Source organism: Buteo buteo, chromosome 19, assembly GCF_964188355.1.
Source record: "Buteo buteo chromosome 19, bButBut1.hap1.1, whole genome shotgun sequence".
In the NCBI taxonomy this organism is placed as follows: Eukaryota; Metazoa; Chordata; class Aves; order Accipitriformes; family Accipitridae; genus Buteo; species Buteo buteo.
In genome coordinates this window covers 23937049-23964483 of record NC_134189.1, presented here as the reverse complement: position 1 = coordinate 23964483, position 27435 = coordinate 23937049, and the positions used below count along the sequence as shown (strand labels likewise).

At 41.2% G+C, this 27435-nt stretch overlaps 1 protein-coding gene across 5 annotated transcripts in view; it reads left to right on the top strand.

Annotated features, from left to right (window-relative positions):
* The window catches only part of FAR2 (fatty acyl-CoA reductase 2), a 149214-nt gene that overhangs the window by 9076 nt on the left and 112703 nt on the right, over positions 1–27435 (top strand). The window contains exon 1 of one of the 5 annotated variants that reach the window (XM_075051685.1): positions 24907–25117. The exons of the other annotated variants lie outside the window; for them this stretch is intronic. The gene's annotated coding sequence lies outside the window, so the exon portion shown is untranslated. Of the gene's footprint in view, positions 1–24906; positions 25118–27435 lie in introns of those variants that run through there. 5 annotated transcript variants of the gene reach the window in all.

The following is a 27435-nucleotide window of genomic DNA, read 5'->3' as shown; positions in this document are numbered from 1 at the left end:
TTTATGTTAAAATGAGTGCTTTACAGGCACCTTGCTCGAATCCTGCACTCTGCTGTTTGCTACAGGGTCCGAGTCAATCGATACGTGGAGAAGAGATGTTCAGTTCCTGGTATTGGAACACTCCATGCATGGGGCTCAAGTGTTTCGGTCGAGAGGTTTTTTTTTTCTGCTGAATATTTGTGTTGGACCATATACAACTGAGATGCAGGCAGTTGTTTATCTGCAGAGGTTAACACTGAATTCCCTACCAATGGAAAGCCTATTGCTTTGGCTAGCTCAAGGTTTTTCAAGAACTAATTAGGCATTGCTTACTGCTGATGAACTCACCCACAAAGAAGTCCTAGCAAGAAAGTCACGGATGGGATGAAACTATATGCTTCCAAGATGATGTGATAACATCGCATGTTTGAAGATGAGGTTTCTGGACTCTACCAACAGAGTGATACTGTTTAACCAACCACATCTGCAAAACTAAACTCTGATCTGACAGCAAGTCAATCACAGCATACAGATGCATTAGCTGCTCATACTACAACCCTTGGGAGCGGGGGGGGGTCTTACTTCTCAGGTTCCTCTCGGAAACCTTTTGCCTGTTAAAAGTTACATTTACTGTGGCTTTGGTTTTCAAGCAATAAATGGTTGTATTTCTATAGCCACCTTTCTGCTGGTGAATCGTAAAGAGGCTGAAGTTGCACTAATACTGAACACATTTCTGTCGTCTTTTCTGAAAGGCTAGATGTCCCCCAGACATACGTAGGAGGACAGGTTGTTTTGTGGCTGCCTCTGCTTTGCTCTTGAAGTTCAATATGATTTTAAACTTCCAGTATTAAAGGTTATAGGCTGGCACATCTAACTACCAGAATTTCACCTGAAAATTGGATAGTCGTGTTGAAAAATGAAAAAATAATATGCAATGCCAGAGTTCCCATTGCTGACCATAGATTGCATCCTTGAAGATGGGAAAGTTCCTGTCTTCTGAAGCAACATAATCTGCATTTATCAAAACCCAAGTACTCTACTTATCACTAACATTTAATTTCCATGGCAACCTACGTAACTCTTGTTCTGGGAGATGAAGTAAGGCGATCTGGAGCCCTTCATAGGAACTCGTCTCTGATCTAAGGTTCATGTGTTCAAAATGTTAAAACAGTCACAATACTGTAAAAGTAAATCTATCTTTCATTAAATGGCAGGGTGCCTTCAAAGAGAGTAGTTGTCTTGTATTCCACATACGCCTACACCTAGAGTGACTAATGTGACTGTGACTGTGAGCCCTTAAAGTGCTATACAAATAAAAGTGGAATTATAGAAGTAGGTCTCATAGCATTCCTAGGTATATAGCAGGAAATTTGTGTCTTGTTTTGTGGGTAACAAGAGTAAACTAAATTTATTATGTCTGATAGTTGGAAGTAATCAAGACAATAGGATTTTTTTCATGTGATGTATGCAAGTCCTTATATGTATTTTTACTCTAAACATTTTTTTTTTCATCGTGTTGTCTATATTTTCACTCTAGAGTAGCTTTGGCAGCATTTGGTGCTTTGCTCCATGTAGCGCTGTATGAATATCACCCTGTACTGCTGACTCATTTATAAAATAAAATGGGCACCTCATTGCACTCCTTTTTTTCTTCTTTTGTCTGTCTTTGAAATTCTTATCTGCTATATGCAACTTTGTGTCCTGTCCATGCAAAATATAGTGCCCAAAATATCCTGTCTGGGATGCTTTTAATCTAAAGTGCTCATAATTGCCAGCAGCAGCTTCCTTTAAATCAATTACAGAATTTTCACTAGGGTGTCCCATAGTAGTTAGTTGTTTTTTTTATTCTGTACAGTGTTGTGCAAAAATCTTACCAAACCAGAACTTTCCACTTGCACCAATACAAGTATTGCAACTATTTGACACTTGTTTTGAAAGTTCAAGAAGATTAAGGCCAGAAAAAATACATTAAGGATAACTAATTCTGTGACGAAAAGGTCATACTTCATTGCCTTATCTTTTTAAAATGTCGTGTTTTCCATATTTTATGGAAATCTACCTTCTTTTCTTTAAAAAGCAAATTGTGAATGAATCTGACTGAAAAATTAAGATAAAATATATCAGTTTTCCATTTTCTTTGTCGTCCTATTTGTAAGTTATAAACCTACAACTGTAGAAGCCACTCCTTTGTGTTGAGCGTTTCTTCATTGATTAAATCATCTCTGATATATTGCAAATAAATATCTGGTGTAGTGCTAGCAAGGGAATATATGTTCTGATGTCTTAGGATAACCATAAAAATTGTCCTAATATATCTCCACCAGAATGCCTGATACAAGAACAAAATATGCTGGGCCACAGGTGAAGTGGTCGCTATGATCTTGAGAATGTTTTCTGCCAGAACATGATGATTTTATTGGTATAGTAAGTCTCTTGCATCTGCACTTTGTGTGTATTCATATGCTTGTTGGAGATGAGCATTTTCCTTGTAATAGTGTGGCATTACTACTTGAAAGCAAAGGGAGCATAGCAAAGGACACAAGTGATTATCCATGGTACAAGGTATGTGGAAATTAGGTAAATGTGATAGATTTCAAATCGGATACGGAGGTCTGCCAGTGCACCATATGCTGAATGAAGAGGAGCAAGATAGCGCTTGGCACTTGTGTTTCCCACTTCACTGTTAACGATGAAAATGAGATTAACACAGTACGAATGCATTGTATTAATGCATACGGTAGGGAGTAGCGATTAAAACCCATGTATGGTGGAAATGGCTTGCTTTCTTTTGTTCCAGCTTAGCGCTGAGAGTTGGCAACAGCACAGTGGGGTTTGTCTGAAGACCCCTGGGAGCATGAGAGAACATTTGGGTCCTCTTCTTTCTCAACTCAGAAGCACGTAGTGACAAGTCTGCAGCAGATCGTGGGTCCCTGGTACGTTCAGAGGAAAGAGTACGTAGCAGTTGTGCCCTGAGCATTCAGGAAGGAAACCTGGCAAATTTGTCAAGACAGCAGTGAGATAGATCTCTAATGTCAGTGAAGGGGGATCTTACTGGGTCTTACTGGGTCTCCCTCCTTCCCCTGAAGGAACCGTATCCTAGCAGAATCCAAACAGAACCCAGTAATTTTAGTCCTGTTAAGTGAGTATAAGGGCATGTGTCAGAAAGGCAAGTTAGTCTTTCTTCATTCCTTCAGTTATTTTGGAGCTACCGTTAAGGGTAGGGTCAAAATTTTTCTCTTTGCGCTGTGGGTATTTCTCGGCTCTCTGTCCTTCCCCCTGAATCAGTATTTAGAGGCTTAGCGCTCTGAAGATTTGGGTTCTCTTCTTTCCAATATCACTGGCTATTTGTCAGGAGTGCTTTTTGCTAGATGGCTGCTCATTAAGATCAGGGGGTAGAGCACTTTCCTATTTTATAAGGGTGAGGTGAGGATAAATACTGTGTTCTCAGAGCCCAAGCAGTGTGGAGTTGAGTGTGCAGGCAAGAGATGACCTGTCTTGCAGTGTGGCCCACTGAACAAGAGGCATGATCAATTCCTATTCCACATATGATTTTGTACAAAAGCAAAGATTGCCAAGGAGAACATAATTAAGCAGTGCTGCACAGGAAACAAAGCATATTTTACTGTTCAGAACTACTTAGAAAAGCTGGTTATACTTGGATCCATCAGCCTGGGTGGGATTTATGCTAGGGTACTGACGGACATGGGCGACGCAACTGCAATTCTGTTATCTATGAAAAAAGATGGCAAAGAGGTCCCTGAAGACTAGGAAAAGTCTATCATTACACCCATCTTTAAGAAGAGTAAGGAAAGTCCAGGGAACTGTAGGCCAGTCAGCCTTACCACAGTGTGTGGAAATATTATGAATCATGTCCTCAGGGAATTTGTTTCCAAATATGAGAAGGTAATCAAGAACAGTTGACCCAGAGGTACCAAGGGCAAGTCATACTTGACCAACCTGAGTGCCTTTTGCAATTAAATGACTAACGATGTGGATGTGGGGACATCAGTGGATATAGCATTTCCTGACTTTGACTTCAGTGAGGTTTTCGTTATCATCTCTCACTGAGGAAGCTGTGCAAGTATGGGCTGGAGATACGGATTGTTAGATTGACTGAAAATTGTGTGGCTCTCCGGGTTCAAAGAGTAGTCTTCAATAGCTCAGTGTCTCATTAGAGACAAATAACAAGTGGCCTGTGAGGGATTGGGCCAGTAGTGTTACATCTCTGTTAATTACCTAGATTGTGAGACAGAATGCACCCTGAAAAAAGTCATAGAACATGTTAAAATGGCAGGAGAGAGAGTTTTGTTCACCAAATGGTAGAAATTAAATTCAGCTGGACCTCAAGAGACCTGAGCTTTGGGTCAACAAGAACCTCATGAAGTTCAATGAGAATAGCTGTGAATTTCTCTGCCTGTGCAGATTAACTCTGTGCAACAGTACAGGCTGGGAAACAACTGCCTGAACAGAATATCTGTGGGAAAGCAATGGGATATTATGGTTGCTGCCAAGTTGAAAATGAGCCAGTGGTGCGTTTTCATTGCAAATAAGGCAAGCGGCATAGTGGTCTACATTAAAAGTATGGCCAGCAGATATGGGGTAGTCGTTATCCTCCTCAGCACTGTTAAGTACTGTGCTTCTCCAGTCAGTTTTGAGGTTCCTCAAATGAAAAGGACAGTGTTTAAAAAATGGAGAGAGGATGCAACAGAGGACTATTAAGGTGATTTGAGCCATGGGACCCCATAAGCTATGAGGAGAGGTTGAAAGAGTTGGGCTGGTGTAGTCTGGCCAGAAAAAGAGGCTAAGGGGCAATCTCACAGAAGCCTGTAACTGCTTGAAGAGGAGTTACAATCAATGACTATGGAGCTGAACTCTTAGTAGGGGCAGATTGTAAAAACAAGGGGCAACTGTCACAAGCTGCAGCTTGAGAAGTTCAGACTGGCCATTAGGAAAAGTTTTTTTTCCACCAGGGAGTAGCACAGGACTTTAAATATGTCACCCAGAGAGGTGGTGGAATCTTTCCTTGGAGGTTTTCAAGACAGTTGGACCAAGCTGTGGATGACCTGATCTGACATTGGTGAGAGCCCCTCTTCAAGCAGAGAGTTGAACTGGTGATCTGCAGAGGTCCCTTCCAACCAGCTTTTCTGTGATTCTGACTTCAAAGAAGTTAGAGTCTGCATAGGACAGCAGGGCTGTGCCATGTGGAGGAAGAATTTTGTAAGGTTGTGATGTTTGTATGTCCACGATGGTGGATCTGGAATGGTGGACAATAGAAGCCCCTCTTCTACAAAGATTTCCTCCCTACCATCAACTTGAATTGTATCCATGTACAAGGCATTCTTAACTCTATATGATATTATGTGGGTTTATCTTGCTTAGCCATTTTCAAATTTTCTGTTCTTTTGACATCCCTTTGGGAAAGCCACAATGTTCACGTGACCATAGGAATCCAAGTAGTTTGTATTTTGCTTGAATTAAGATTATTTATTAAGAATTACATCTATTTTGCCATCCCTTCTCTCTTCCTAGGTGTGCTAGGAGCTGTAGAAATGTATAGAAAACTGTTGTTCAAGTTAATTTTTCAAAAATAAGAGAGAGAGAGAGATGAGAAAATCAGCTGTTGGGATCATATTAGATCTGTTTTCACAGATCGGTGTTGATGATTGTTTGTTTTCAATGGAGTTGATTCCTTCTTTTAAATCTGACTGTGATTGTGAGCGCTGCAAGATTTAATTGAGGGAGCCAACTCATGGAAAGGGGAAAAAAATAGTCAACTAAAAGCCAGGATAATTGGGAGTATGATTTTATCAGTAATCCAAGGTAGGAGTGAAGACAGACAGAATGGGGTCAACCTTTGCACAAGAAAGAAACAAACACCCAAAGTCCCAGTTCCCCAAACCCACAGCCAAAGTGCCATTGCTGGAAGCCTGTGGGTGGGAATGTCCCAGAGCGTGTCCTGGGCACCAGACCTGCCTTGGGGCTGGCCAGGAAAAGGTATTGCGGTCATATGTTGGTCATCCTTTGTGGTTTGTCTGACTCCCAGTTTAACACCATTGCCAGCTGCACTGGGGGTAGGGCCATGCAAATGTGGCTGTATCACTTCAGGGCTGATCCCAGTCCCAAACCAGTTTTCTTTCTTTCACTTAATGCCTGAGCCAAGAAACCCTGCAGACCTGAGATGGCTGGGAGTCAAACCAGTTTAGGGGGTATCAGATCTCGTTTAGGTTGCTCGTGATTACGTAGAGAACAGGAAAAAAACCGAACCAAAACATCCTATATTCTAAATCCAGGAGGAGTCAGTTTGGGAAAGCCTGGATTTAAACTCTTGACTTTAGCTGATGTAAGCTCATTCATGAAAGGGCACTCGAGTAACTACAACAAACACAATGTTACTTAACATGCAGTCCTGGTCTTTCATTTCCCTGTTCAATGTGTTTCTGTGAAACACTTTTCCAAACTATGCCTATGTGATTAAAATAGGCATTGCTATTGATTTACTGCACCCTTTCCTGTTAGTGCTATGCCATAAAAAATAATGATATGTAGAAATAATGCTCTGAGTAGATGTGGATTTCCTTCCTATGGTTGGTATTGCTATAGCAACACTTCCCCCCAAACAATGACTGTAATTACAAAAGTTGCCATTGATCTTCTGTGTAGTAAATTATATCTGTATTTAGCAATGAACACACTAACGTCAAATGAAATAAATACTTGCTTTTCCTATTTGTCCCTGCCCAAACCTTGTTTTTCATTTCAACAAAATAATTTTATTTTTATGAAATTTCCTTTATCAGTTTTTCAGGAAGTTGCTGCTGGATGTGAACACAGTTTTTCACTCTCAGGATTTAATACATTTGTTGCAGCTTAGTTTAAGCATCAGCATTTGCTGTGGCAGTTTTACTGGAAAGATTCTTGGTAGGAGTGTCTCTGCCTCTGCTGGATAAATTTTCACAAGAGGATAATTAGGACCTAGTCTAGATCTCTGAGGAGACAAATACAGAAAAAAGGAAATGATTTACATATGGAATATCTGGAAAATATATTTCAAAGGGAATATGTTCCTGACAAACATTCTTGTGTAAACTTAAATCTCGTTATTCATGTAATAGGAGGATGTGTATGTTCATATTTGTTTTCAATCCAGAAGCAGAAGCAGCAACCAGGGACTAACTGTATGCACAAGAGCTGTTAAATACAGAGAGTGGGAAGCAAATCAGCACCAAGAGATTAGATTTGTTCTGGTGATCTTCACCGGGGCTTCCAGATGTTCTTATTTAGGCCTGGGCAGCGATAACTTTGCTGAGAAATCTCTGTTTTCTTGTGGGCTTCAGTCTTGCAGCGGCAATACAAATAGCAATGAAACAACCCTCTCTGAAGACTGCATTACTCGGCGTGCCGCTTCAGACAAACCGTGACACAGAGGCGTGCTGGCCGCCCTGCGTGCTAACTCATTGCAGGGCCGTGCCGATGCATCTCTTTAACGCCCAGGGCCAGCGCTAGCCCAAAAAGCAGCTTCGCAGCTCTCACCTGCAGTCTGAGCCAAGAGCTTTCTGCCAGCTGGGGAGTTTCCGTGCTGTGAGGCAGGAGGATAGAGGGGATAAGGGGCAAAATGCAGAAGATCTCCAGTCGTTTTGTATCGACCCACGTGTCGTCAGCCATTAGTGGGGATTAGTAAATTCAATTTAGCAAAATTCGGGCTCTTCTGCAGTGTGCTCTGGGTCCTGGGGGCTGTAGTAACTTGGGGCTATAGCTGGTCTGGCACAACATCCAGGCAAGTGTCTTTCAGTAAGTCAGAGCTGGGAGCAGCTCCATCACTTCAGCAGGCAGCAGCCTGTGTTTGGCTGGGTTTGCTGGTTCAGCTGTGCTGCCTCTCCTGCTGTATGGGTGACTCTGCATTGTTCTCCCTAAAATGCCTTTTACCTATCATCTCGGATATGCTGCCTGAAAGTGAACTATATTTGACTGGGGGCCAGCGAATCCGAATCGCATTGTTAGGCTATCTGTATAAACCCCCAAGCCCCTAGAACTTAGAACATATAAACCTAATTTTGATTAAACGCTGTACATTATGCAAGAGCATTTGTGAAATGAACTTAAAAAACACAGAGTGACAGCAGGTAAGTAAGAGTGCAATAGCATGTAATCACAATCTGACCTAGAAGCTGAGGAGTCATTGTTATGAAAACAAAAGCATAAACCTGTTTGAATTCCTTGATATGATCTGCTGTTTCTTCAACCTCTGAGCAGCCCAGATGGTAAATCCCAGCTAGGTTTGCAGTCACAAGTGATAGGCACGTAGCTTTGAAATAAATTGTAACTTTACTTGGATTTCTTGCTCCTCTTTATTATCTTGTAATACGTAGCTTGTTGGTTTGGGCTGTTTTAAATTCCACTTTGTGCTTAGACTTTGGTCTGGGTTTTATTTGAAAGAGTCAAGGCTCTTAAGCTGGGACGTGGGTGCAGTTGACTGAAGGACCTTTGTCTACATAGTATAGGTAAGAAGTGTTCCTGGGCCCCTTGCACCAAAGTGACACTGTTAATATGATCCCACCCCTTCTCTCTTTTCAAGGAGTTACTGAGAACAAACTCATCTAAACCTCAGGCTGTAACTTAGTTGCTCATCTCCTGAAATTGCCCCTGCAGAAAAGCCCCAGTAATACCTCCCTCTCTCGATGTGCTTGGCATCCTAGACCATAAGGAAAAAAAGAGTCTGTTGTGATGCCATAAAAACATGTAGAGTAGAAGTAAAATCACTTGCATCTCTGGAGAGAAGGAGAGGGAGTGCAGCATATGGCTAATGCTTTGTCTTCAGGGAGCATCACATTGCACATGCTTTTTGGAACCTGAAAATGTTTAAAACAAAGCTGGTTGCAGTGTGATTAGCAGCAGCACTGTGTGGACATCTGAGAGGCATCGACAAACACACCAATGTCTCTAAATCTTGTAGGTAAGCTGGTTACAAGCTAGTTATCACAGGAGACAGCATGGACTTTATAATAAGTGTACAGTCTGCTCCATATCTGGAACACTGTTCACAATGGAAATTATATGTATTCGCCAGCATGGGATTACAAAGTATAACGTGGTGTTTGTAGGCAAAACTTTTTATGTGCAAAAACATACCTAAAAGTGGGTCCCAAAGGCAGTGAGCCACGTATCATGCAGGTCTGTCAGGTCTCATGCTTTACGTGTAAGACTCTGTCTGTTGGTCTGCCTTCCTTAAAATTCTGTATCCGTGAATGGCTTCTCTCAGGCTCCAGGCTACACCTGATGGAGAGTTGGTAGAGTTGGAGGGGCATCATTACATGGGACTGTGCTGCAAGCCAGGTTTTGCCTCCCAGCAAAGCCAACCTGTGTGATGTTGGGCATTGAATGCTCAGATTTCTTCATGATCTGAAAACTTAATGCATGCATCACAGGACCCTGATGTATTGCATCTTTTCTCCATGCTAGTGCAGAGTCTATCTTTCGCATTGGTGTTGGAATCACCTGGATGGTGTCATGTAATATTTTGTTGTTATTTTTAGGAGTAGTAGATTAGATCTGCAGTGGAAGTTCAGCAGAATGAATGGTCTGCATTAGTTTATGGTAACTGAAGATTGTTGGTTTACTTTTTTCATGTGGTTAATAACAGTGTTTAAGAAGACTACAGTTGCAGAGAACTTGATAACCAGGCTACAGATGTATTTTCTGTGCAACAGTGCAGGATGATTTAGGGAAGCAAAGAAGTGTCAATGTTTGTTCTGATTTCCTGCTAGAGATACGATATTCCAAACTTTAATGCCATGACTATAGCAATGTGCTTTCTAAACCCTTAGCTCATGCTTCAAAAGATAGGGCTGTATATGTAACTTTTGCTCTGCTTGCCACATCTCTTGGTCATGAATTCTGACCTTGTCAAGTGGATTGTTTTCATAACTGCTAAGCAACAGTAAAAATCCAAACCATCAGAGCATTATTAGACCAGCAATCTGCATTTCTGTGGTGTCCTACGATGAAATGGAGTCAGTCTGCACTCTGCAAGTGCAACAAACGGCAGAAACAAAATTTGGCAAAGTTTGAGGGCAAAACTTTCTTTGATATCCTTTGTTATACTGTCTTATTAAGTCTCCTTATTGTGAAGGCAGTCAGCGTGTTTTTATGTGCCAGAATAATTCAGAAGCTCAATAAAGGGAGTCTACTGTCCTACCTGGTAGTTAAATGGATAGATTCAATGCCTCAAAACCACGTTGCATTTCCTCCAAATGCCACTAGGTAATAGATCCTGTATACTGCAAACTGGGAGGGAGATGCATTACAATGCTGAATGCGACTTTAAGTGACTCAAGTAAATGGTTTTCATTCAGGTATTAAACTTGTCAACTGTAGTATTTTAGGGTTTTTTAAAGTTGTTGCAAATGCTTCATTTTCTAGCTTAAAGAAGTGTATCAAATGCTGTCACTTTTCTTTTTAAATTTGTCCACTGTAAGTTTTGCTTCGTTTAATGAAGCCTATAAACCAAGCAGATGAGTTGGGAGCACATAACCTTGGAACCCTTCCTCTGTGCCTGACTCATAGACATGTTGATTCAGCTTCAGGGCTGATTCTCCTTGGATTCTGTTATCCTCAAGTGGCACTAGTTTTGCCAGGCTCGGCTATTCAGGAAACATAAATCATGTCCTCAAAAACTATGAGAAAGTACTGAATAAGAAAACAATAGGACAAATGAGCAAATCTGTTTGAATTCTTGATCTTTAGTCTTCTCACTGCAGTAATTGAGGCTGTAAAAGCAGAATTCACATGTAATCAGGAAGTCCAGGAACTGGCTATTTAACAAAAAAACTGCTGCAAGGACTGTTCTGGTGTGCTAAGGACAGGAATACTATAATATGGGCATAGTCTGTAACAGATTCTTAGCTATAGCTAAAAACAATATACATTGTGTTGAATGATGTCTACTGGTTCTTAAATTGTGCAACTTTCTCCATGCATAAGCTGTCTATTCATTTTGCTTATAAGCAAGGCAAAGTTTGGTTTGTTTTTTTTTTTTTGTTTAGTTGAGGGAAGAACCCACTGAAATCACCTAACAATTCATTTATTTCAAAAATGGTTATGCTACGGGTACAAAACTTGCCAGAAAAGGTAGCTTATTTTATCTTCTGGGTTATTCTTGGTGCAAAATACGGTCACAGCTGACCCAAAAAGATCATGACAAGGGACAGCTGAACTCTGTATAGTTGTCATTTTGATCTTTATGGTTTGTTTGGTTTAGGGAAACTTAAGCACCTTTCTTCCTTTAAGCACAGTGTACTTTGCCTTGTTGGTGTTAGCTCAAAGCTAATACTATAAATAACACTGAATTTTTTGGTGGTGTGCTGTCAAGTGCCCTTTTGCACCCTAGACTTTGGTTTCTTATATGTTAGAAGTAGAATGGGTTGAGAAGAGCTAGTTGTTACCAACTGGTTCATGCATATGAAAGAATCTTAATTTATCAGTCTTCTTACAACCCCTTGTTTTCCTCAGTTTTCATTTTTGAGCTTGTCTTTTGAACGTTGCCAAAGATGGAAAGGGAAATTTAAGAAGTTTTACTCAGCCTCATGCAACAATCATCTGTAAACTTTAGATTTAAGAAGTATAGGTCTAAACACTTTTTAGCAAATTTGGTCTGGGGAGTTAACATTTCAAACCAGATTAACTTTATGTGGTTTCTAGTGTGAGATTGTAGGTATTGTGCAATTTTATTTTTTAATAAACACCATTTAGCTGCTGATGATTTCATCTTAATTAGTCTTACAGCTCCTAGAATCATGTGTTGCAACACAGTCATGGTGAACTTTAAAGTAAAGACCTAGCAATCCTATATGTAAGCATCTCCTGAGGGGTTTTTGTTGGTTTTTTTTTCTTGAGAAGGGAATGTTTATTGTGGAAGTTCTTGGAAAAGAGACATCTAATATGTAGGATTTTGATTTACAAAACAACTTACTTGCATTTTCCTTTTCATTAAAAAAATTGAGTGTAATGGGTTTTAGTTGCAAATTTGTGCGTGTGTAGTGATGTAATCTTTGTTTTGAGTATTTGCCACAGCCCAAGTGAAATGAAATGTTTTGGAACATTGATTTTGCTGTCTGACAAGTTTTCTCTAAGAGAAAGCAGACATGTATTCATCAGCAGGAGAAGAAAGGACTGAAAGGGGGAATGCACAACCACCATTTAGAGTGTCAATGTTGTTCTTTTCATGCAGACTTGCGCAGGTACTTGTGGTCTATATCTGATGGTGAAGTGCAAAGATGCTGAAGTTCATTCAAAGTGTGAATTATCATAGGAGTTGGACAGCATTGTATTCTGTTTATTAATATTTTATGTTTAAGCAACTTGAGCTTTTGAATATTCTGTGTCTTCTGACTACACCTATGATCCATACTCAGGTGAAGTCCTATTGTTTAAACAGGTACATATAGTTCTAAAACTCTTTGAAGTGATAACCTTTTAGAACTTTATAATTTATTTCCATTTGAAAGATGTGCTTTGGATACTGTCCTGAACAGGAACACTTTCCAAAATCATGGGTTTAATGAGGTTGTCCTGACTTATTCCTTGCTGTGTTATGGCGTCTGTTATGTCCTTGTAATTCTCTTACTAGCATATTCATTCTGCAAGTCTAGCAATGATTTTTCAGATGTGAGGCCAATGAATTTAAACCAATTTGTAGTTTGTCAAGTATAGTCGAGCAAAGAGAAAGTATGTGCCAAAAATGAGTGTTATGAAATTCCTCTTTAATTGTTTTGTTGAGGTTTCCTAACAACAGAGTCCTTTCTATAATGATTTTTTTAAACTCCTCATGCTCATAGAAAGCTTAAAAAATAATGCTCTAGCATGGATTCCAGATGTACGATATTCAGGTGTGTTATTTCCTTTAAAAGAAATGGGTGCAGAAAATAATATTTGAAGTGGAAAGCCATCCTAACAGTTAGTTATGGAGCATTTACAGCAACTGTGTATAAAGTCACCTGTCTTAAAGATGATTGGCAGTCTGCCCAGAAATAACTAAAGGACATGCATTTCTAGGAGAAAGAAGGTATTACCGAGCTGGCTAAGGGATGCTGTGATTTTGGTACAGCAGCTGAACCTGTGGGAATTCAGTACTACTCTAGCCACAGACCACCAGCACCAATTTCAACAGCCCTAGGGCTTTATCCCCATATGAATTTATTTTTTTTTCCTCCACCCCCCCCCCCCTCTTTTGCTTGTGTGAGCTTTTATTAGTGCTAAGCTTAGAAGTTCAAGATGGACTTGGAAACATCCTTCTACTTCATGCCTTCACCAGCCTTCCGGAGATAAGCTTGCTGCTGCTCACCCCTTTGCTTCTGCTATGTTTTTCCAGAGGAAACAGAGTTAACCTGATGATGAGGTTTTTCTGTTTTGGTTTGGTTTTACTCTAATTAGTGGTATGCTGTTATGTAGGGGTACAGTCTATAGCATGCTTGAATTATTTACAGTGCTTGATTTGTTAATCTGGCAGTTGGGAAGTTTGGAAGACTTCTCAAAAAAAAATTAGTTTAATGGAAATATATATGCATCATTTCTTGTCCTTTAATTGTGGTCAACAATGTGCCTAAATAAAGCCACAAAAGAAAACCTGCGTTTCACTCCAGGAAGAGTGATACACACTGTACCCTAAAATTCATAAAACAGTTTCATTAATTACAAAATCATGTATCTTGGGTGAGTCTCTGGTGAACCACTGACTCTCCTGCCTTGAATTGTGGCTGCACTAATTGCCACTCAACTGTCCTTGCTAATTTGCAATTAAGCCTAGTTTGGCATGTGGTCTGCTTTGGGTTTGTTGGTTTGTTTTTTTCCTTGTGAAGCAGTGCCTTAAAGCAAAACCACTTTTATCCCAATCTTTTGCACATGCATGCAAAATGTGTTTCAGTGTGATCTGAGTCAAACGGATGCTTAACAACAGAGAGGAATTTTGCACTATGCTTGTTGAGTTAGTAAACTTCGAGTGTAACAGACTATGTTGTGGAATGGGTGTTAAAAACAACCAGCTTCCACTGAGCATTTCCCTCCAAGGCAAAAGTCAAGGGACTGCAAGAAGGTGCCTTCCAGTTGAGCAGAGCCCTAAAAATCCTACCAGAGCATGACTTGCTCTTCTTCTAGGTCACTGTAGATCTTTGCAGCTATTTCTGGACATGGCTCTGAGACAAGAGAGGGACTGGAAGGGTCGAGAGCATCAGTTGTGCTCCTGTCGGCAGCATCTTCTGTCGCTGAGTGCTGGAGGCTGAGGATCCACCAAAAGTGGTTGGCAGGAGGCAGAGCGTGCTTGGAGGAGGTGCCCGTGCCAAGAAGTGATTCTTTCTTTTGAGGTTTGGCTAGAGATGCAACTCCTGGAGGGCAGTTCTGCTGACAAGGCGGATACCAAACTGCTATTCAAAGCTGAACAGCTGATATAAATTGAAGATGAGAGCACAGTGCTTTGCAAAATCCATGTGCTTAGCTCTCAAAGCTGTTTTTGAGAAGATAAGAAAACAGAGGAAGGCTGAAGATGCCACTTCCACTAAGCTCTATGTCTGTATCTTTTAAAATTAAAACTTCACTAGACTGTAAAAGGGCCACAAGAGCTGGTAAATGTGCATTTGGAAATCTGAAAGGGCAGAACCCTCTTCGTAATTCCTAATTGGGTTTGAAGCTGAGCACTACTGTATTATTTCTGTGATTAATGAAAACAGCTAAAACCCAATAACATTATGGAACACAGTCATCTCTCGCAGGCTTCCTTTCAGACAACTGAACAGTTTTTTTTACAGCTAGTTTTAAAAATTCATTTAACATGTCTGGCTCTGAATAGAGACAGAAAAGTGAGGAATTTGTATTTTACTAATTGTAAGTGGAACTGTGCAGAAGGAAAAATTCCTTAAGAAGGTCAGTTCGGCATGAAGAGAATATAGTAACTTGGTTTGTCGTGCTGTCTTTCTGATTTTTAACTCTGAACAATTTCTGAATTTATACAAATCAGACTATTCCTTGTCATACATTTCATTTGACCAAGACCCACTCCCTGTAAGTGCCAGGGAGAATCTGAACAATTACCTTAACATCAGAGTCGCTGTTATTCAAAATGGTGCCTTTGAAACTGTTTTGACATTTGGCCATGCACCCAGGTGCTGTGTTTTACAGCCTAAGCCAGTACACTTACATATAAGGCAAAAGGAGATCTGATAATCAGATCTATTGGAAAAATTCCAGTAAATCAAGTTTTGCAAATTGTCTGCTCCAGCACATTTCTGCCTGCCTCTGAAGGATCCGCAGCACCTGAACGTTGTCGCTGTGTGGGCAGTGCTGGCATCCAGAGCGATGGAGCGGAGAGCTTCGTGCTGAGGATCCTTGACCTGCGTATTAAGAAATTTGTGGGGTTTTCTTGGGAGGGGCAGACTGCGTCAAAACCTGAAAATGCAGATGTTTGGCATAATTTTAAAAGTTTTTTCATTATTGATGTCCATTTATTTATTTTAAAGGGTTGTGGGGGTTGTTTTGCTCTTGGCACTGCATGTTAGTTTTCCTGGAAGGGCACCACAGCTGAGAGCTGCTGGGTGTTCCCTACATCTTGCTGTGAACATACAGTAGCATTTTTGAATATGAATGCTGATAAAAATAATAATTACAAATAATTAGAAAAGTCTTTGCCTAGGAGTTACTGACTATCCACCTACAGGAGCATAGTAATGCTGCTAACTAGTGCTGAATCGAACATGACCGTACAACATACACGTGCACCTCTGTGTATGCTGAACACCTCTTTCCTGATTTGCTTAACATCTATAGCAGGATAGAAGGTGTTTTGTTTTGTTTTTTTTTTTACAGCCCTACCAGGCTGCTAATGCTTGTTTTTAACTCTAAAGGGGTTTGGTTCAGTTGAACAGTTGTTAAGATTAATGCTTATTGGAATTAGGGAGAAATGTACCACTTAACCACAGCGCAAGCATGACTCTCTATTCAGGCTGACTTACTACTTTTGCCTGTTCTTTAGCAGTGATTATGCAATTTGGGGCATACTGCTTTTTCTCTCTTTCTTTTTTTAAAATCCTGATAAAACTTTAATTGTGCCATTATCCTCCCACATGTTTTGTTTTATAGCAGATCTCGGGGATGGAAATGTACTTGCTACAAAAGTCAAAAGTGAATAAACTAGGAAGGGTGTATGCAAACTTTTTCATTTGGGTGTGTTTCATATTTGTTATATGGCTCGTGTTTCCTGAGATCTTTTTATTTAGTAAGGGATATTTTTTTTTGGTGTACCGGTGAGCATAATTGGTGATCAACAAGAATTCCCTCTTTTACTGGGTTTTGAAGAATTTTGACTGTAGATAGGAGAAGGAAAGAAGAGAAGGAATATCTTACTTTTTCTGGCCCCAAGCATTACGCAGCAAGAATTGCCTCAGCTTCTGCCAAACATGATATTATACCTTTCTGGTGAAAAGCGGTAGTTCTTAATGTGTATGCAGCATCCCAGCATGACAGGCTCAACAGAAGCAAACCACATGTGTCAACAGGAACACCATGGGAATTTCATCTTGTGTCTCAGTGGTGGTAATATGTCAAGGTGGTTGTGACCTTTCAGAGAGCCTGAAAAGATTACTGTGTTTATGTTTAACGGTAGCTGACTGTTGTTTTGGTTTGTTGGTTTTTTTAATATCGTAGACTCTGGTTTTATTTTCTATTTCTCTCTAAATTTTGCATCTACTGAAATAGGAAAATTAGAATATTTTCATTTGTATTTATTAATAAATGCTGGTACAAAAACTTCAAGGTGGGTTATGTTTAGATAGAGTATATAGGAGTGATAATGTGAGAGAAATCTTGAAAAGGGCAAAGACGTGGGAAGTTCAAATAAGCGCCAAGACTTGTCGTCTACTCAATTTACTGGCTGTTTTAGTGTTTCATGTTGCTCCAAGCTAGGATGATGTGGAAAAGAGCAGAAGGTACCAGCACCTATAAAATCTTCAGATGGGTACCTGATGTTACTCTCCTTGCCTTCCAGTCTCAACACCTAGTGTGGTACACAGTATGAACCCACTCCTTTCCCACGGAGTAAATTGATTAAATTGGCATAAACAGTGTTTCTGAACCTTTTTTGATATGTGAAAATTAAAATATATACATCTCTATATGTTCTTTCTACCTCTATATTTTGGCAGTCATTCATAGACCCTCTTAGGAGTAGTCTTTGTCCACAGTCTAGGGCATCTGGATCAGCAGTAGAAAAGCAGGAAAGAGATGTCATGAAAGAAGAGTGTTGTCTGCTAATTCGATAGTGTCAGGCTGAGAACATCTTTATTGTAAGGTATGCAATGAGTGATTTCCAGCAGAGAAGACTGAGCAGCTGCTCCTTTCCTGGCTTGTCCTTCAGAGCCACTGATTTCACAGATCAAAGGCTACTACCTGGAGTTTTATTGTCATTAATGGGCAGGATGTGTACGTAACAAATCTCGTTGCTGGCGATGGTACGACATGAACAGTTTCAGTCACCTATCATGTCTGCTCACCAGCTGGAAGGGAAAATGAGTGAGTGCCTTTTTTAAACTTGAGAGCTAAACTAAGTTGCTTTCCATAGTAGCTGCAGTACCTCTGTGAAAGATAAAACCCAAAAAGCAGCCAGACAGGGACAGCTGGAGGCATTCGTTGAATGCTGTTTTAAGATGTTTCATAGCAATACTGTAGAAAAGTGGGAGGCTTAATTAGAAGTTGTTAACAAGTCATAAATCTTTCTTAAAAATAACTGTTAATGCGACTTCCTAGTCTACCTGTCCAGGTACAAGGAGTAGAAACATTTCATAGAATCCGAGAAGTGGAAGGACTCCTGCTGTGTTCGGTTTTTTATGTGATGCCATATTTTTCATCAATGAGATCTACAGAAAGCTTTTCCTTTGCTCCGTCCTCCCCGCCTCAATGTTGTAAAGTAAATGGAAGCCTATGTGTTGTAGATTGCTAGCTTGTGGCTCTTTTTTATAATTGAATAGCAGGTATTAAACAGATTTTTCTTTTCAATACATGTTTCCCTGCTAGCAAAAGAAGATTGCAAATACATGGTATTTACAGGCACTATTTTTTTTCCCCAGGTACCTATTATAAAAACTCATGTGATACTGTGTCACATTGGGTATGTCAAATAGATACATGCAATTCATTACAAAAACTGCCATACGGAAATCATTGTTCCTGCTATAAGGTGTTAAGCAGAGCTAATTGGAATATATTTTCTTATGCATACTTTCGCTGTCAAAATTTTGTTCAAGATACTGCTTTAAACAGTTGGGCTTTTCTGGTCAAGAATTGTCTTCTTGCTTTCAGTTGGTGCAGACTTAAGTGATGGGTTCTGGGCCCCTGGCTGCAATTTAGCAATGTGAATTGGAAAATAGGGTTTTTCAATCAGCTTTCTGCACCCAGCAGATAAACTTAACGAAACAGGTTAACAGAATGAAGAAACACTGTTTCTCTGAAGAAAAACAGGTTTTAATTTTCTGCCAGCCCTACTGTCATCTCCTTTGGTTTTGGATTTGTGTGGATTCTTAGCTGGGCTGAGAACTGTACCTTTTCACCCTGGAATGGATAGTTCCACTCCTGTAAATGTGCCTATAAAGAAATCACAGTTGATTCATATAAAGAAATCACCTTGATTCATAGTTACCTCCATGTGTTAGTTACTGAAGCCCAAATGCACACAGAATACCTAACTGTTAGAAGGGAAGCTTCTTAAATCACTGAAAAAATTATTAGCACCAATTACTTCTAAGTTGTTTCCCTTTCCTCCAAGAAGAGGCTACATGTTAAAGGTCTTTGTTGGGAAAAAGCATGTTTATGCTTAATGAACACTTTGTGCAATTAGCTGCCATATCTTTCCATTGTTTTCTTTGTCCTTTTTTTCTTAAAATACTGGTAGATATGTGCTTGTATAAAAACTCTGTCTGTCAACTATTTTTCTTCTTCCTTTCCCACCTGATCAATCTACTAGTAAGACTGTAATTAAGAATGAAGGTCATAGGGGGTGTGAAGTGGGAAAGACTATGCATCTTCTGTCAGATATCTGTAATATATTCTTCCACCCTTTTCTCCTCCTGATGTCAGACAACAGCAATAACAAAGTGATAAACCCTTCATCTTGTCATCCCCCGCCCTTCCATACGCATCACTGTTTGTTATGCATGGTATTACCACTCTATCCCTTTATCAGCTGCTATCATCACACCCATTATATCAGGCTCAAAATGTTAATCTGCAGCTTTGATATTGTCATACTAGTTGTTTGCATCTTTCCATGGCACAGTGCTTTCCTTTTCAAAGTACAGAAGCGTGCTAGCATAGATGGAGATAATAGCTGTTCCTTGAGGCAAGACCCTCAAGGTAGCTCTTGTAACAGCAACCATCAGCCTCGTATGATGCAGTGGTTTGTTATCCTGCTTTTCCACGAAGGGAGAAAGTGATCTAGATGTACCTGTCAGGAAGAAGCTGCTCATCCTTGCACCCCAGCAGGACAGGCTATCGTAATTGGGCTGTGTGCTATAAACTACATTACAAAGACACTGATGCGTGGATTCAGTCCACCCATCTTGGGATTGCCTGGAAAAAAATTGCCTTTCTGTCTACCCACTTTCTGTGGGTGCAGCAGCACACACCCATGATAAGGCAAAGTTCCTCATGTAATTTGGGGCACTTGTGAAACATTGGAGGATGTAACAAGTACTGTAAGATACGTGAAGACCAAACAAGTTTCATACACTGCATACGAGCTCTGGAGTAGTATCTGTGCCTCACTAGGACTTTTCAGGGTAGTGACACAGTTGTTCTCTTACTCCATGTTTCCACATGCAATGTGGAGGGTTCAACCCAATCTGGTATTTTTTCACCAGCTGTGTTTCAGGCATGATGACATGGTGAAGCAATGCAACTAGGGAACCTGCTTCTGGCATTTTCTTCTTCCTGCAGCCTCCTGTGGTGGTAGTCCTCTTGTTACCGTATCTAGATTGTGGAGACCTGTATGCCAAGTGAGGAAAAGAGTGTTGGGAGACCTGTATTCTGATGGTCTATAGCCAGCCAACCGCTTTGCTCAGCAAATGCTTCCCAGATGTTGGGTATAACAGTTGGGAGTGGGTACTTCATCTTTCAATGATCTTGTTAGTGAAAGATATGCCAAAAATTAGTTTTCTCCTCTGCTGTGCTAAGCCATGGGCAGCAGTGTACAAGCCAAAATGATTGCCTGTGGATAGGTACCTGTAACGCTTTATCTTGTTCCAGTGGAGATGAGTCTTGTCGTCCTTTTGTCTGATTATTACTTCAGAAAACTGGTTATGTTCTGTACCTAACTGGTTCAGTTACTCCCCCTCTATGTTTTTCCTCTACCTACTCTCTCCATCCTGTTTGCCTCTAGTGGGCATGATTGCCACCACTGCCATTTCTTTGCTGAAGGCCTTGAGACTACTGCCTTGGCTAATAAAGCCTGTTAAACATGGCCAAGACCACCTGGAACCTCTCATTTGGCTATGCACTGGGCTTCCCTGCCTCCCTGCTTTTGGGAGTGCAGCACAGAGGTGTTTTCATAAGGTTAGCAGAGGCCCTTCTGCGTGGGACTCTGCTGCACACCAAACTGGGAGCATCCTCACGCTGCATTAGTGAAGCTGTCTTTACCCACGGAGACCATCTAGTCTGTGCAACAATGCCCATACAAATAAAGTACTGTCACCAGTCACTCTTGGCATGTTGTTAGAGGGGGCTGCGTGACGGGCAGGGGTGTAAAAATGATGCCAGCAAAGTTGGGTGCAGCTGGTGGCAATTTAGTCACTATGTAAATATGTGTTGGAGAATCCTAAAACTGTGTGTGTTTGGTGAGTGTTCTCTTTATTCTTCGTAGATCAGTCATTCCAGAAATGATCAACAGTCAGGAATGCTAAGATGGAAAGATTTTTGGATTTCAGATAATTGAGCACAAGTCATAACAGGCAAGGAAGGTTCACATGAGTCGTGCCATCATGGCTTTCACATTAGAACAACAAAGCGTGTAGCCGGGTATACAGGAACAGAAAAGTGCCTACAGCCACATACGCAACAGAAGATAGACATCAATGATGCCATGTTAATAATATTTAAGGATAATACCCTTGGAGTCAAGATTAGCAGAGTTTTACTTTATTAAAATTATTGTATCTTTGGAGTCTTCACGATCTTAAACTAGAGTTGAAGGCACATATAAGCCTATTATTTCAAGAAGCTAAAATAGCAGAAGCAATGGTATACAGTTTGTAAATTTGCTAATGGCTAAAGGAATGTTTCATTAACACAGGAGATACAGAAAGGGAGAGTCTGTGCTCTTAATAGCGTTTTCCAAAGATTGCAGCTGCTTATAGCACATCTATTAAATGACCTCCACCTTGCTACACCATGGTACTTGCACCAGCAGATAACAAAAAGCCTGGAGATAAATGAAGAGGCTGTATTCCTACGCAGATGAGCTGGGAGAATCCAGAGTCCAAACAGTTCTTCTTTACATGTTTTGATTTTCAGTCCCATCTGGGAGGAGGAGGGAATGCATTGCAGCTCCGGTGTGGATGGCTGTGGCGCAGGCTGGAAACGTTTCCATCCCTCGTTCTGGGCCAGCACCCCCAGTTCTGTTCTTGATAATGTCTGTGTGGGCAGGTGGGAGCTGGGCGGAACAAAAAGGAGCTACTTCTACAAGCCCCATCACTCTTTTTCCTTTCCTAAGCAAGCGTTAGACAGGGTGGTTTTCTACAATACTTTGAAACATGAAAGAAAATGGCTCATCTCTGGGCAGATTACGCAGGTGGAGGTGCCATTGTTGGATAAGGATTATCTGCTAATAGATTTCAGGTTAAGCAATATTCAGATCAGTGCTGGCTCTGAAAAATCAGAGAGGAAGAATCACTGGCCTATGAATTTGAGGTAGAAAACTGTTCTGGTTTAAATAAACCATTCCGGTTGCTGCTGCACCTCCCCCCAGGTGATAAACAAAAGTGAAAAATGTTAAAGCAAAGGTGTTTGATTTTTTAAATTTTTAAATAAAATATTTAGGGGTTAGGATTTTTTTTAACCTCCCGTTCCCCAAATGATTATATGAAACTGACACCAAAAGCATCATAACTCTAAAAACATTGATATGACCAAGATCTTCATTTTTCACCAAGAAAATTTCAGACAAAATTTCTTGCTTGCCGCTAATAGCACTTCCCTGTCAACTTCCATAACAAAATATGGGTAGAAGTCAGTGGATGCATCAGATTACTCTTAAATGTAAGATGCCTGAGCTCAGTGCCGATGATGCTGTTTCAAGATGCGTGTACGTTGTGCTCTCTCCAACATACCATGTCTGGCACTTGGTTAATATACCATAAGGAAACAGCACTGTATGAGCAGGCTGTTTTACACAATAAAAGTATACTCTGATGAGCCCATCAGGAGGATAAATCAGGGCTGTAAAGGCTGAAGACTATGGATTTGGCTCCATGTCGCAGCCCTTCATCTGACACATGTACCTGTCCCTAGTAGTCCAATGGGGGCCTCTTCCAACACAACATTTTAGGATCATCTGCTCTAGTAAGATCTTCCATCTCCCTAGCCTTTGAGAGTCTTTTCATCACTCTGGAGTACTTAACCTACAGTGCATAATTAAGATATTTTTGAGAATATCTGCCTATTTTACAGAGATTGCAGTGACAATTTAGATGCTTGTCTATCTTGGCTTTGCAAGTGAAATTGTGACTCTCTGAAATGTACTCTGTAATCTACTCTGGTTTGCTTCTCAATTTCTGTTTGAGGAGCAAATACCTAGTCTTGTGGGAGCATCACAGGTTGATCTGTCTTCCTTCCACACCGGGACAATGCCATAGCTGCCCTAGTAAATCCATCGTCCAGGTTTTGCATTAAATCAAGCCTGTAGACCTGATTCATCCCAGCAGAAGATAAGGAGCACTAATTTTGTCCTTTGGTCAGCCCTGGCAAAATTCTCTTCACCTTAGGAAAACTTATTATATAGCCAGACAGCTGTTTTTGAAACATTGTCCTAACCCTCAGGGCTGGAAACACATTTGTCTGCCATCTGAGAATCAGAAGGTATGGGTTACTCCCTGGACCTAAATGATGTTTCATTACTGAGTGCATCACAGCTGACTTCCGGCTCCTACACACTTATTCTTGCAAAACTTCGTTATATACTTCATCTTGCCCTCCCTTTTGCTTGGGATCCCTCCTCCTATATTTTCAGAAGGGCACTGGTTCCTGAGAGCAGTCTGTTAAAGTTCTGTACGGACCAATCTAGGACAAAGGTCCCAGTTCAATTTTGGTAAAGTATTGGTTTGCAATGGTTAAAGCACTCTAATTTCTGTAGCTAAAATCAGATCATATCCATCTAAGTTTGACTCAATAGCTGAGATACCAGTTTCCAGGTGAAGTGAGTTAGGGAGAGCCCTCAGTATGAGGGCCAACCTCTAGTGACAAGCTTGAAGGTCCCTGTCACCATGCCATTGATATGACTGTGAATAGACGTTATCTTAACGTCTATTAACGCACTGACAACACTCACACTGCTGCTAACTGGAATGCAGCCTTCAGAATGGGAAAACTCCCCCTACGTACATGTTCCAGAAATGAAACAAAACTCCTGACTTTCATTTTGTTATGAGAAAATCACCAAAATTCTAATAGTTTTATCACAAAATATCATAAACTTTGAAAAAGTTAATGGAGAGGTGTTCCAACATCCTCTAAATACCAGGAACACTGAGTAAAACTAGGTTGTTTGAAAATCCCTTCTAGTATTGATGTTAATATATTTGCCTCTTTTCTCCCAGCTGTGTTTCTCCTAACTGAGCTGCATTTGTTTTCCTTGTGAGAATACTTCATTCCTGTCCCATTGCCACTGGGACCCATATGGAAGGACTCCTTAGTGGGCAGAATTTACCTGTGTAGGTACACACTTTTCCTCATCAGAACATTTACCGGATTCAAATAAAACTGTGACTTAAATAACAAAACTTCTTTTTTGCTTAAACTTTCTCTGAATTGCTGACAAAATCTATCCTGACAATGCAAAGAGGAGGAAACACCACCACCCCCCCACCACGCCTAATTTGCTTGGCAAACTCCTGGAAGAATCTGACAAGATTTGGTTTTGTGTGGGGGTTTTTTTAACTATCTTTACAAAACTTTGCTCTTTGGTGTTGCTGGTGAATAGGGCATGCTGACATTCAACCGATAGGCTCAGGAAATGGCAGAGTCGTGGAGTTTATTTTGATACCTTCACTGGGTAGCATAGTTTCATCTAGTCAAAGTGTGGTTTGACTGAAATAAGAATTAAAAATTAAGGGTTTTCCTGGTCAGGAAGAGAAATTGTCTCCCTGTTGCAAAGACCCATTTCCCTGAATGTATAACAGTCAAAATAGTGAGGTGCTGCCCACAGCTCTAGGTCTTTTGCAGCCCTAAAAGTTGCACAGACTCACATTTATGTTCTCTCTCTCAAATTACATCTCTTTTGTTTTCCTGCCATGATATTTTTCATGCAGATCAAAAACGGCTGTGCGTGCGCCCAAGTCCATTGCTCCTCCTGACTTCAGGAGGGTCCATTTGCTCCAAGTCTGTTACTTTTGTGACACTTGCAGGCTGAGGTGCTCTCTGTCCCTTGTGCAAGGAGGTTGCCGTTAGATCAAGATGAAGAAAAAAGACAGCCAGGAGGTTGTGTCAGTTAAGGGTATGTCTGTGCTGCGCAATGGCACGCAGTAAAAAGAGCATTTATCGGGCTGGTACTTCTGTCTGTGCCACAGCCATGCTGTGGGACATGATGAGCTTAGAACTTCAAAGGTACGCTCAAAAGCGTCAGCTGGCAGCACTGCACGTGGGTTACGTATAGGAGGAAAGTTAATTAAGCCAGGAGCAGCGCTGCCTGGAGCTGATTTGATGACTCCCAGTTCTGGAAGCAGGTCGGTCACAGCCAGACCAGGGCATCGCCGCTGTCCTCTGCTGCAAGGTGCAGGTCTGCTCCCTCGTCGTTCCAGCAGGACGTAGCTGTCGTTCTCGCCTCGGCTGGCGGTTCCGGTGCTACAAATGAAAGGGTTTGGTAAACACAGCTCTACAGAAAGCCAACTGTTTTGCTTTGGTGAGTGTATCGTGTCTTTAGAGTATTGACAATATTGGGATAGCCTTCGGGCATTTTTGTTGTTTTGTGAGGAGAAGGGGTTGTCTTTTGGGGTTGGCTTGTTGTTTTCTTACACTGGTGTTTTGGTTTTTTTATTAAAAAAAACAAAGGATCTATTTTTTGTGTGTAACAGAAGAGCATTGTGTGAAGAGCGCTGTTAAGGATGGTAGATGTGGAATGATGTGTGCTGGCTGTATTTTATTGTTTAGAAACAAACACGCCCCTCCTCTCTAGCTGCAATCTGCTGATTCAGTTGAAGCAAGGTCAGCTTGCATCCCTCTTCTCCATTCCTTTCTTCTTATATTCTAGAAATGTTTTTGAATGTTCCTTTTTCACTGCCAGAGAGCTTTGTGCTTTCCTCCTTAGCTCTGCAGTCACCCAGGGCTCCTGGGTGCGTCCTGCTACTTCTGCTCCACACCCCACCGCACTTTGAGCTGGGGCAGATAAAAAAAAACCCGAACAGCTGAAGGAAGAAGGTTACAGCTATGCTGTCGGAGGAGGCAGGGTTGCCAGCAGCAAGAGGACAGTCTGAACGGTCACGTTTCTATTTGTGTGAAACTTTTGGAAGCTGGCCAGTGACCCAACGGTTAACAAGATGGTCGCTCACATGCGGTTACAGGGGACGTGCCATACCTCGTGCCGTGAGGGAGCACAACCGATGCGCTTGCAGAGAATCGCAGCGATTCCGCTGCTGTCGGTGAGATCGAGGTTTCTGAAGAGCGCAGCTGGTGCTCGGCAAAACGAGCGCGTCCGCCGCAGAAGAGAAAGACGTGCACCGCCAGAAGAGCACAGCGGGTCAGGGAGGGCCTCGCTGAAGAGAAGGAAGGAACACCTTAAATGCCACATGAGCTGTCTTGGGCAACGCAGATTTTAAGTTGCCTCCCAATTAGATGACTGTCGCAACTGAAAACAAGCAAATCCACACCTTTTCTTTCCAGGCTATTGCAAAAGACCGAAGAGGATTTCGTGGCGGTGACGAACGTCAGGTGGCTTGGAGACAGGCCGCGATTCCTCGGCTCTGCTGAAAGGAGCAGTCCTTCACCGCCGGCTGCGTCGGAGCCAGGGTTTTGTGTCTTTGCGTATTTCACCATCTCTTAATCTCAGGAAGGGACTGGGAGAGAAGGCATTGCTAACATTTTCGGTTACAGTTGGGTATTGTCCATGGGTAGGGGTAAGATAAGACCATTTTCCTCTCATGAACTTCCTGGTCGTTCGCAGCTCTGGTGGCAGGCGATGGATGACAACGTAGCTGTTAGGGCAGCCAGACAAATGAGCACATTTGGAAAGCTGCCTTGCCTGAACAGATGTTCCTTTGCACAAACAAATTTGGAGAGCCCCTTCAAACAGATAGGATGACCAAATCACCCTGTTTAATGGCTTTTACTTTCACGTCAGAGATATCAACAAATTGAGGGTGGAAAACTTCTTAAAGTACTTTTACTCTTGTTCTAATTTAATCAACAAGAAATATAGTAAGCACCCAATTATAAAATAAGTAAAAGTGACAGGCCCATCATAGGATTTTATCCTATTTCTATCCCTTTCTAAGCACAGCAAGAAGATTATTTTAACGAGGTAATGAGTATTTTATTTTGTGGTGATATTTGGAATAGAGAGATTCAAGGGAAGATTGAGAATATATGCCCAGATGAAATGGTAATATTGTACCGTTTTGAAGTAAGTAAATTTTTTAAGCTTTCCAACATTTGAAGTATTTCTTTAAAGGCAGACATGCTGTCTAGCTCTGCAAGTACTGGTCCTCTCCTTGCCTGGAGTAAAAGCGATACCTCGCTGGCTTAAATGTGCTGCCACTGACTGAACGTTTGCAGTGAATTCTGACCAGCAGGTCTCTGTGAATGTGCTTGCTGAAAACCTGGCCTGTGGAAGGGTTCCTTTGTTGTCTTAGGAACCAGGACAGAATTTAGTAACTCCTGTTGTTGCATTTCTGCGAGCTTATGTGGTAGGTGCTAGGTTTGAGAATAGTGGAGCGAGGTCCAAATGATTTACTTAAGGATTAAATATTTATACTGTATCAGGTTTTTCAAAGAGCTCCCTACTCAGCTGTTCCCATATAAAACCTTAAATGAATCTGGCCATTAAGAAGAAAGGTTTCCTTAACACTACCAAAAGATTGAACCCAGTATTTTTAATATATACTTGGTGACAGAGAAGAAGCCTGGTTTTTCCAGTCCTACCTTTACTACGCATGTGAAGGCAGTCTGAGGCTTTTCACAGATCCTGCCAGATGTGGTTATCCAGCCAGTTCTTATTCCTAAATA